Below are 10389 nucleotides of genomic sequence, written 5' to 3' on the forward strand. Positions count from 1 at the left end.
CGCGCCACCACGCCCAGCTAATTTTTGTATTTTTAAGTAGAGACGGGGTTTCACTGTGTTGGTCAAGCTGGTCTCAAACTCCTCCTGACCTTGTGAATCTCCCTCCTCGGCCTCTCAAAGTTCTAGGATTACAGGCGTAAGCCACCGCGCCCGGCCTTTTTTTTCTTTTTTTAACATTCTCTGTTAGCAACCACTTTTAAAAGACTAGAAAATCATTTTTGGTTTTCCAAACCATCTCCACCCAGTGAGTCAGTTAGTAAAAGGGCTGGGTCTCACCGTTTCTCATTGATGGCATGAAGCCCAGGAACCCAAGAGGCAGCTGTTGTAAATTTACGGGGAAAAAAAATACACGAAACAGGAAGGGTGACTGAAGATACGCGCAACAGCTAATACAATTTTGCAAAACCGGCTTCTAGGTATGGTAGGATCATTTAAATCAGTCAGTGATTTGGAGAAGGAACGTGGAGGCATGGCTAGTCCTCTGCACGGACAGGTAGGTAGCCACCCATCAGTGAGGACTAAAAGACAGTCCTATCATCTAATTCGGACACATTTAGCAGATTAGCTGGCCATTAGCTGGCAAAAATTAGGGCGTTTACGGCAGTCGGAAGATAACAGCGTCATGTCTGTCACTTTACGGTGGACATCAGCCATCTACCTCTGCACCTTGGTTTCCTTGCGCAGTGTTTGCACAGGATGAGCTAATTTCAACACACATTTGCTGCTGGTCGGGGAACAGAAATCAAATCTGGAATGCTATTCTAGAATAGCTTCCAAGAACTGTAAACGAGAACCAGTGTACGACCTTGGCCTGGCGCATTCTGTCCTACGGTTCACTAAGCACAGTAAAAATTTCCCAAGTTTCCCTAAATTCGCTGTGTCACCGGAAAGCACAGCCACTACCAGCCAGACGGCTTTCAGCACTGCCCGTGCGTTTCCCTACTCAGCCTCCCGCGAGGCGGCTGGGCCACGCTCCGGCCTCAGCCCCTCCACCTGCCCGAGGGCGGGGCGCCACTGGTCCCTGGGATTTCCAAACGGACCGAAGGGCTTCCCGTAAGCCAGGCCGGCCGCCTCACCCACGCCACCCCACACCCCGGCCGGCAGCCCGGCTACGAGACGCGCAAACCGAGTCGCCGCCACCCGGGAGGCCCACACAGCCCTCTAGCCGCGCCCCATCAGCTCTGGGACAGCGGCACCAAAACCGGGCCGAGGGCAGGACCACTGAGGCGGACGAGGTGGGAAGGGGAGGGGGCGCCGCTCCTCACCTGACTGCGGCAGCAGCGTCACAGCCCAACCCGGTCGCCCGCAAGATGGAGCCGGGGGCGGGCCCAGGGTGGGCGGGGCGTCTCGCGAGCCCGTTAGGATCGCGGCTGCAGCCGGGAACGCCCCTGGAGCCGGAGAGGGCGGTGCGGGAAGCGGGCTGTCCCTGAGTCCTGCCCCTAGGCTCCACCTGAGGGAAAAAGACTCCTTTCGCGTGGCCCAGCGGATTTTTAATCACATTTATCTGTCGCAAGGACCCTGCGCCAATCCCTTTTAAGGCTGCCTCAAGTCACCTAGGAAGTTGCAGCAGTCCTCGGGGTATCCGGGGCCCCTTCAGTGGTGGGCGGCAGAAAAGGGCTGAGACTGGGAGGCTGCTGCAGCCTCCTCGCCTCTGAAATGCCGTCCTCCAGGTATTTTCTGGGGACAAAGACGGCGTTTTTGTTAGCCTCCTGTGAAAGTAATATTTGTGGGAAATCTTAGTTGGAACTGTAGATGAACGAATCAAAATCACTCCCGAAGGGAGGAGTTGTTAGGTGATTCTAGGCTCCCCTCGTGGCTACAGCATTAAACACACATTAGTATTAAACATTTGAGGAAATTACAAGGGCTCAGATCAGTATTTTAAACTCGTTAAGGAATTTATATTACATAGCTAAAACCAATCAGCTACCTTTTAGAGTGGTAAAAGGTAGTTTCTGGGTGTGGTCCTCCGAACAGCAGCATCACCTGGAAACGTGTTAGTAATGCAGATTATTGAACTCCACCTTAGACCTACTGAATCAAACTCCCGGGGTGGTGCCCAGCAACCTGTTTGAACAAGCCCTCCAGGTGGTTCTGATGCACACTAAAGTTTGCACATCTGATGCACATCAACTTAGTTATTCCTCTACACACTTTTCTACCCAAAGCTTCCTCATGGGGGTGGAATAGAGTAGATTACGATTTTAAATGGGAAGAGCAAGCAAAATATACATGGCTTCCAAATAGGTGAAAAGTATTTGAGGCAGGTCATTGCCTCATTTAACAATGGTAGACAAAATGCACAACTCTCTAGGTGACCAGCATTAATTCCCCAGCGCCCAACAGTCTGTCTACCTGGAAAATAACAGGACTTTCTGTCCTACCTACCCCAGAGACTTCCAGGATTTAAGCCTTCCCTGAGAAGCCTACTCTGTTCATTCTACAGTTCCCTTTGTGAGCTCGTTCCTAAACCCTCCCTCTGCCTTAATTACCACCGTAACGGGGTATTTGCCAAACCTCTTATTTCCAGCCCACTTTTCTGAGCTGCAGGAATAGTCCAATAGTCTAATACGACATTTGCCATTTCATCCTTTTTTTTTTTTTTTGAGACAGAGTCTCGCTGTCGCCCAGGCTGGAGTGCAGTGGCGCGATCTCGGCTCACTGCAGGCTCCGCCCCCCGGGGTTCACGCCATTCTCCTGCCTCAGCCTCCCGAGTAGCTGGGACTACAGGCGCCCGCCACCTCGCCCGGCTAATTTTTTGTATTTTTAGTAGAGACGGGGTTTCACTGTGTTAGCCAGGATGGTCTCGATCTCCTGACCTCGTGATCCGCCCGCCTCGGCCTCCCAAAGTGCTGGGATTACAGGCGTGAGCCACCGCGCCCGGCGTTGCCATTTCATCCTTTCAATTCATCCTTTCTTCCTGGCATAAAAGGCGTTCCAGGATCGGAGACCCTTTCCTCCTGCTACCTCTGCTTAGAAAGCACTGGTCATCTTTTAACAATTATTCATCTAATTAGACTTGTTTTCAAGGTTGCTCATCTCCCTCTTGCTCCAGTAAACTCTTCCTGATCTTCTTTTTTGTACTCAACTGGACCATTTTAATTTTTTAATTTTTTTGGAGACAGAGTCTTGCTCTGTTACCCAGGCTGGAGTGCTGTGGCGCGATCTAGGCTCACTGCAACCTCTGCCTCTCGGGTTCAAGCAATTCTCATGCCTCAGCCTCCCGTGTAGCTGGGAGGCATGTCACCACGCCCAGCTAATTTTTCTGTATTTTTAGTACAGATGCGGTTTCGCCAGGTTGGCCAGGCTGGTCTCAAACTCCTGGCCTCAAGCGATCCACCTGCCTCAGCCTCCCAAAGTGCTGGGTGTATTACAGGCATGAGCCACCATACCTGGGTCAACATCTCTGAAGGCCATCGTATGTTCCAGAGTTCATGTGAAATAAGAGCCATCATGCTTCTAATGTGAACATCCCACTGTATCAGAGTCTGTTTTTTTTTTTTGTTGTTGTTGTTTTGAGACAGAGTCTCATTCTGTTGCCCAGGCTGGAGTGCAATGGCACGATCTCAGCTCATCGCAACCTCTGCCTCCCAGGTTCAAGCAATTCTCCTGCCTCAGCCTCCCAAGTAGCTGGGATTACAGGCATCCGCCACCACGCCCAGCTTTTTTTTTTTTTTTTTTTTTGAGACGGAGTCTCGCTCTGTTGCCCAGGCTGGATGGAATGCAGTGGCACGATCTCGGCTCACTGCAAGCTCCGCCTCGTGGGTTCACACCATTCTCCTGCCTCAGCCTCCCGAGTAGCTGGGACTACAGGCGTCCACCACCACGCCTGGCTAATTTTTTGTATTTTTAGTAGAGACGGGGTTTCACTGTCTTAGCCAGGATGGTCTGGATCTCCTGACCTGGTGATCCACCCGCCCCAGCCTCCCAAAGTGCTAGGATTACAGGCGTGAGCTACTGCATCCGGCCTAAATTTTTATATTTTTAATACAAACGGGGATTTGCCATGTTGGCCAGGCAAACTCCTGACCTCAGGTGATCCACCCACCTCGGCCTCCCAAAGTGCTGGGATTACAGGTGTGAGCCACCACGCCTAGCTCAGAGTCTGGTATTTAAGTACATATCCTTTTTGTTCCATTAGAATAGTAATTTTGTCCCTCAGGGACACCTGACAATGTGTGGCGACATCTTTGGTTGTCACAACTGAGGGGAGGTGGTGGGGTTACTAGCATCTAGTGGGTGAAGGCCAAGGATTCTAAACAAAGTACATATTCTACAATGCCTACAGTCCCTATACAAAGAATTATTCAGCCCAAAAAGTCAATAGCGCTGAAGTTAAGAAACCCTGAGTCAGAGTGATCTTTCTAAAGAATAAATTGGGTCATGTAATTCCCGTGATTAACTTCTTTAATAGCTTCCCACTGGAACCAGAAGAAAATAAAATCCAAACTCCTGATGATGGTCTATTAGGCCCTAGATAATCTGGTCCCTGCCTACATCGCTCATCTAATCCCTTTTCACTTTCTTTTTTTTTGAGACGGAAACTTGCTCTGTCGCCCAGGCTGGAGTGCGGTGGCGGTGGTGCAATCTTAGCTCACTGCAAGCTTCGCCTCCCAGGTTCACGCCATTCTCCTGGCTTAGCCTCCCGAGTAGCTGGGACTAAAGGTGCCTGCCACCACACCCAGCTAATTTTTTTTGTATTTTTAGTAGAGACGGGGTTTCACCATGTTAGCCAGGATGGTCTAGATCTCCTGACCTCGTGATCCACCTGCCTCGGCCTCCCAAAGTGCTGGGACTACAGGCGTGAGCCACCGCGTCTGGCCTTCACTTTCCTTAATCACTAACCTCTGAACACAGTGGCCTTCAGTCCAAACATACCAAGCTTGTGACCAAATGCACCAGATTCTCAGGACCTTGGCACTTGCTATCGCTTCTACTAGGAATGTTCTCCATGGTGTCATCTCAAATGTGGTCTCCTCACTGGGTGAGCTGGCTCACACCTATAATCCTAGCACTTTGGGAGGCCCAAGGCAGGCAGATCACTGAAACCCAGGAGTTGGAGACCAGCCTGGGCAACATGGCGAGACCCCATCTCTACAAAAAATACAAAAATTAGTCAGGCATAGTAGTGTGCACTTGTAATCCCATCTACTTAGGAGGCTCACAGGGGAGAACCACTTGAACCTGAGAGGCAGAGGCTGTAGTAAGCCAAGATCTCACTACTGCACTCCAGCCTGGGTGACAGAGCCTGACCCTATCTCAAAAAAAAAAAAAACAAACAAAAAATGTCATCTCCTCAGAGAGGTACTTCCTGAACATTAGTAGCTGCCACCAGCACAACCACCACTACCAGCTATGCTCATTATTTAATTTTCCTTATACCACTTAAAAGCATCTGAAATTCTGTGTGTTTACTGTTTCTGTCCCCATCTAGAACGTAAGCTCCTTGAGAACAGGGATATCTTTAGAGCCTAGTAGTGAGTGTTTGATAAATAATTGATTGTCTGATTGACTACAGTAGGGCCCCCAAAACCCAAGCCAACTACTTCATCTGGTGATCAGCCAAATACAGATTTATTTGCAACACTGGAAAAAACTGGCTCTGATAGACCTACTGAGAGAACCCATGTGCTACCCTAAAGGATTTTCAAAGGTAGATTTGAAAATATTTTTTTCATTTCATATGCTGACTTTAGAAAACATAATTCCATTATATTGTCCTTGCTTATGTCAGTCTCCTATTAAGGGCAAAAGCCATCTTAGAATCCTCAGCATTTGACAATAAGCTAGGCATTTGGACTTTTATGCACTATCACTACCATTCTACTAAATTGGATGTTTTTGTGCCACCTGTTACTGTGTAGTTTCTAATTATATTCTGGCTGACAGATAGATCACCCTTCATCCATCACAATCAGCAAACAAATCCTACAGATTTTACTTTCATGTTCTACCTGCAAAATGTCACTACTTATTTACTTGTAGTTAAAAATTACCTCTTGCTCTCCATACCTACTGATATAATCTTAGCTAACACCTACATTATCTCATCTGAACCATGACAATAGTGTCCTAACTGGATTTTCCATTACCAAACCATCTTATACACTACTGCTAGTTCAATCTGTGTTACTGAGCAAAATTCAAAATGGTATTTATCAAATAATAGCTATTAAGGGCATACTATTTGCTAGGTACTGTGTTAAGGATTTAAATATCCTTATTTTTTACATTCTCTAAGATTAGAAAAATTTGGTAACAGCTTTACTGAAATATAATTCACCCATATAATGTGTACAATTCAATGATTTTTAGTACATTCAGAGTTGTGCATCTATCACCACAATCAATTTTAAAATGGTTATATCCCATACCCTTTACCCATCACCCCCAATACCCCCATCTTCCCCCTCCACATGCAGCCACTAATCTACTTTGTCTCCAGACTTGCCTATTCTGAGCATTTCATATAAATGCACTTGTACAATATGTAGTCTTTTGTAACTGGCTTTCATATTGTAACATGAATCAGTATTTCATTACTTTTATGGTCAAATACTATTTCCTTGTAAGGATTTACCATATTTTGCTTATCCATTCATAAGCTGATGGATATTTTGGTTGTTTTCATCTTTTGGCTGTCATGAATCATGCTGCTATGAATATTTATATACATATGATTTCATTTCTCATGGGTACAAACCTATGAGCAAAACTACTGGGTCAAATGGTAAGTCAATTTTTAACGTTTTTTGTTTTTTTTTTTTAAGAGACAGGGTCTTGATTCGTTGCCCAAGCTGGTCTCAAACTCCTTGCTTTAAGCAGTACTCCTAGCTCAGCCTCCCAGAGTGCTGGGATTACAGGCGTGAGTCATCATTACCTGGCCCTCAATGTTTAACTGAGGAACTGCCAGACTGTTTTCCAAATTGGCTGCATCATTTTACATTCCCACCAGCAGTGTATGAAGGTTACAATTTCTTCACATCCTCATCAACATTTGTTACTACCTGTTTTTTTTTTTATCATAGCCATCGTAGTGGGTATGAAGTGGTATCTGATTGTAATTTTAATTTGTATACCTTAATGATTGATGATGTTGGGCATCTTTTCAGGTACGTATTGGCCATTTATACATCTTTTTTGGAGAAATGTCTGTTCAGATCCTTTGCCCATTTTTAATTGAGTTATCTGTCCATTTAAGTTGTAGGTCCCTTACAAGATATATAATTTATTAATATTTTCTCTCATTCTTTTTTTTTTTTTTTTCGAGACAGGATCTCGCTCTGTCACCCAGGCTGGAGTGCAATCATGGCTCACTGCAGCCTCCTGGGCTCAAGCGATCTTTCCACCTCAGCCTCCCAAGTAGTGTGACTACAGGCATGTGCCACCATGCCCAGCTAATTTTTTTTTTGTAGAGATAGGTCTATGTTGCTTAGGCTCATCTTGAACTTCTGGGCTTAAGCAGTCCTCCCATCTTTGCCTCCTAAAATTGGGATTACAGGTGTGAGCCACCACACCTGGCCCAAAATTTTAAATTTTGATAGTCTAATTTATTTATTTTTATTTTGGTTGCTTGTGCTTTTGGTGTCATATCTAAGAAAACATTGCCAGATAAGTTCACGAAGATTTTCCCCTTTATTTTCTTTGAAGAGTTTTAGTTTTAGGTATTTGAACCATTTTGAGTTAATCTTTGTATATTGTGTGAGGTGGGGGTATAACTTTATTCTTCTGCACCTGGATATCCAGTTGTCCCAGCACTATTTGTTGAAAAGTCTGTTCTTTTCCCAATTAATTGTTTATGTACCCTTGTCAAAAATCAATTGACCATAAATGCTAAGGTTTTTTTCTTTTTCTTTTTTTTTGAGACAGGTTCTCACTTTTCACCCAGGCTGGAGTGCAGTGGCACAATCTTGGCTCACTGCTGCCTCAACCTCCTGGGCTCAGGCGATCCTCTCACCTCAGCCCCTCAAGTGGCTAGGACTACAGGTATGTGTCACCACGCCCAGCTAAATTTTTTTGTATTTTTTTAGAGACAGGGTTTTGGGATGTTTCCCACACTGGTCTCAAACTCCTGAGCTCAAACGATCTGCTTGCCTCGGCCTCCCAAAGTGCTGGGATTACAGGCATGAACCACCATGCTCTGCTATTCTTGTTACAGTCTGAATGTTTTGTGACCCTCCTCCACCCTAAAACATACACATACACATACATACACCACACATATACAAATTCACATCCTGAAATCCTAACCTCTGGCTTTAGGAGGTGGGATCTTTGGGAAATTATTAGGTCATGAGGGCAGAGCCCTCATGAGTGGGATTAGTGTCCTTGTAAAAGAGGAAAGAGTGAGCTCAGTCACCCCTTCCACAGTAAGAACACGCCCTTCCCAGACACGAAATCGGCTAGTGCCTTGATTTTGGACTTTCCAGCTTCCAGAAATGTGGAAAATAAATTTGATGCTTACAAGCCACACAGTTTATAGTATTTTGTTACAGCAGCCCAAGCAGACTAAGATAATTCTCAATTCTATTGCACTGACCATATGTCTATTCTATGCCAGTATCACATTGTCTTGACTACTACTATTTTGTACAGGTTGAGCATCCCTAATCCAAAAATTTGAAATTCAAAATGCTCCGAAGTGTATTTGGAAGCATCTTGAGTACCGAGATGCAAAATGTTCCAAAACCTGAAACTTTTGGAGTGCCAACATAGCACTCAAAGGATACGCTCACAGGAGCACTTCAGGTTTTCAGATTAGGGATATTGAACTGGTAAGTATATAATGATTATAGGTTTTGGAACTGGGGGCCGGGCACAGTGGCTCACGTCTGTAATCCCAGCACTTTGGGAGGCTGAGGAGGGTGGATCTCTTGAGCTCAGGAGTTCAAGACCAGCCTGGGCAACATGGCAAAACCCTGTCTCTACAAAAAATACAAAAATTGGCTGGACATGGTGGCTTGCACTTGTGGTCCCAGCTACTAGGGAGGCTGAGGTGGGAGGATCACTTGAGCCCGAGACTCTGTCTCAAACAACAAAAAAAAGAAATTGGGATGTGTGAGTCCTCCAACTTTGCAAACATTTTCATTTAACTTCAATATTAATGTGGGATACTTGGTATTATCTCCATTTTACAGATGAAGAAACTAAGGCTTAGAGAAATTTAGCTTCCCTTGCAATATAAAATTTGATGGCTGCTCCAGGATTCATACTCAGATCTACAAAAATCCACAATACTCCTATAATCTTATCTCAATCTACCTTCCAGACTTAATTTATACTAATCCCCAAAGGTACCTTCAAATATCCCATAGGCTTTTCTGCCTCCAAACTACTGGTCCTGTTGTTCCTTCCATCTTGAGTGCCTTGTGCTCTGTTTCAAAAAATTCTCACTCAGAATATTTTCACTATCGTTTAGCAAAATGATCTCTTTTCACTCTATTTTTTTTCTTTGTTTCAAGTTTTAATCAAAGCTTGTATATAAGATTATTCTTGCATCTTCACAATTGTTTCTTCCTTGTATTTGTGCTTTTCCTTTCCTGTTTGGCCAGATTTGGCTTTCTGTTCAAGGATCTTTTTGCGGTCTTTGTCCAGTTTTAGCCTAGTGATGACTACCTTGCTAGGGTGAATGCCTATGTGGACAGTTGTGCCATTAGCTTTTTCCCACTACACCCGTTCATTGTAGATAATATATTTCTTCCTGTAAACCTGGACTACTTTGCCAATTTGCTGACGTTTATAGTGTCCTCGTACAACCTGAACTTCATCATCGTTTTGGATGGGCATGGATTGCACGTTGTACTTCTGTCTCAGCTCTTTGGAAAGAGGGGAAGACATAATTTTCCTGCGAATGTGGGAAGGTGCATTGAAATGCCTTTTGCAATTCTTGCTTCAGTCGGAAGTCACAAAGGGATTAAACTTCATTTTGGCCGCTCCCACTTCAGTGATGGCCGCAAGAAGGAAGAGTGCTCTTTTCACTCTATTTCCTTAGCACCAGAAGCCTCTCTCGTGTTTCTTACTCCATATTATACCTTGCAATAAAGGTATCTCCAAATACATAAATATTATTTCCTTTCCTAAGAATAAACACCATGTCTTATTCACCTTTCAATCTCTCCAAAGCCAAAATACAGTACCTGTAGTATGACAGGTACTGTTTTCAATGAATATATGAAATTCTAAAATTATCCCTATTAGAGGGGGCAATAGAATGTGTATGTGTGTGTTAGGGTGATGGGCTGTATGTGTGCGAGAGACAGTCATGGCAAGATTGTAGGAATGAATACCTAGGAAATGTCCTAATTCTGAGAGTATGATGAGAAAAGGATGACCTTGGCTGGGCACAGTGTCTCACGCCTGTAATCCTAACACTCTGGCAGGCTGAGGTGG

The 10389-nt window shown here is 45.0% G+C and overlaps 1 protein-coding gene and 1 pseudogene across 3 annotated transcripts in view; both read right to left on the minus strand.

Annotated features, from left to right (window-relative positions):
* ANXA7 (annexin A7) overlaps nucleotides 1-2530 on the minus strand; it is a 41853-nt gene extending 39323 nt beyond the window's left edge. Inside the window, exon 1 of one of the 3 annotated variants that reach the window (XM_003271247.4) lies at nucleotides 1266-2529. The gene's annotated coding sequence lies outside the window, so the exon portion shown is untranslated. Of the gene's footprint in view, nucleotides 1-1265 lie in introns of all 3 variants that reach the window. The other 2 variants (XM_003271246.4, XM_030798211.1) reach the window with 2 other exon arrangements.
* Nucleotides 2531-9076: 6546 nt separating this feature from the next.
* LOC115831197 lies at nucleotides 9077-10359 on the minus strand (annotated as a pseudogene).
* Between the last annotated feature and the right edge of the window lie 30 nt (nucleotides 10360-10389).

This window comes from Nomascus leucogenys, chromosome 18, assembly GCF_006542625.1.
Source record: "Nomascus leucogenys isolate Asia chromosome 18, Asia_NLE_v1, whole genome shotgun sequence".
NCBI classification, from domain to species: Eukaryota; Metazoa; Chordata; class Mammalia; order Primates; family Hylobatidae; genus Nomascus; species Nomascus leucogenys.